Below are 1,640 nucleotides of genomic sequence, written 5' to 3' on the forward strand. Positions count from 1 at the left end.
AAAAAAAAAAAAAAAAAAAAAAGGAAGAACTGAATAGCCAAATAGATGGTAATTAAGCCATATTATAGAATTTAAAATGTGAGAAAGTTAAAATATATTGTATTTCTCTGAATACCATTGAACCTATCTGGAGATCAAAAACAGAAAGACAAGAGGAAAATCTCTAAACACTTACAAATAATTAATATACTTCTAAAAAACCCATGAAACAAAAGGGAAATCTCAAATAAAATTTAAAAATAATATTAAATTAACATAATGCAAATATTGAATGCAGATGGAACAACAACATAAAAACATTTTATAAGATACAGCTAAAGCAATCTCAAGAGGAAAGTTCAGTAATTATGTACATTAGAAATGGAAGAACTGTCAAATTAATAATTTAAACTCACACTTAAAGATACTAGCAAATAAAAAGCAAAATAAATTTAGATAAAACAAAAGGATAATCATAAACTAAAATAAAAACTGAAACATAAATAATGAAACAAAATATCATTTGTTGTAAAGATGAATGAAATGGACAAACTTGTGACAAGACAGATCTTTTTTTTTTCTTTTTTTATGTATTTAATACAGGATCTACAGGGTCTCACCACATCGAATGGACTCAGTGATCCTCCTGTTTTCAGCCTCCCAAGTGCTAGGATTGCAGGTTTACACCACCACACCCAGTCTCAATTACTGTCTCCATGTGCCCTGAGCTCAGGGCCAGCATGGCACTTCAGGGATCAAACCCTAGTCCTTGCACCTGCCTAAGCAGATGCTTTAGTCTGTTGAGCTATCTGGCTGGCCCTTACAAGACAGATCTTAAAAACAGACAATATACAAAATCACCGTTATCAGGAAGGAAGCAAAGTGTATCATTACATAGCTTACAGAACTAAAGGGAAAAATATTATGGCTGATTTCCACATATAAGGTGACAGTTTGGTTGAAAGGGACCTATTCCTTGCAATACAGTAAATAAAAAGTGAATACAAGATAATGTGTGAGATAATGTTTATGAATGGATAAGTATTAAGGAAATCATACCTGCAATTTATTTTTAATGAACATGCCAAATATTTGTTTTTAAAATATAAGATTGCTATTTTGGATATTCATTATATATTTGAATATAAAAGATTTACATAAATGTATTCATAAACATGTTTATACGTAAATTTTAAATCTATAAGCACAGACATTTTGAATGAAAATTTTGATGGAAACCCTAGATGTCAGATTATCTATTATAAGATTCATAAATGTTCAGTTACAAGAATTACAAGGCTTACTCTACTAAATCTATAACGTTGTAAAGTAGAACTTTTACATTTTCAGAAATCACACTTTATACATGAAAAATAGGCTTAAATCTATAATTTTAAAGCTCCTTAACAAAATATTCAAGCCCAAATCACTTCAGTATTCCACCAAATCTTTAAAGAAGAGTTAGAACAAATTTTATAGAATTCCTTTCAGGTAATATGAGAGAACATGTCTCAATTCATTTAGAAAGCAAGTATTACTACACTGATAGAAAACCAGACAAAGATAGTACCAAAAAGAAAACAAAGGGGCTGGGGAGATGGCTCAGTGGAATAAGCGCTTCCCTGGCAAGCGCAAGGGCATGAGTTCAATCCCAGGTTCCG

This window comes from Octodon degus, unplaced genomic scaffold, assembly GCF_000260255.1.
Source record: "Octodon degus isolate 3935 unplaced genomic scaffold, OctDeg1.0 scaffold00267, whole genome shotgun sequence".
Lineage (NCBI taxonomy): Eukaryota > Metazoa > Chordata > Mammalia > Rodentia > Octodontidae > Octodon > Octodon degus.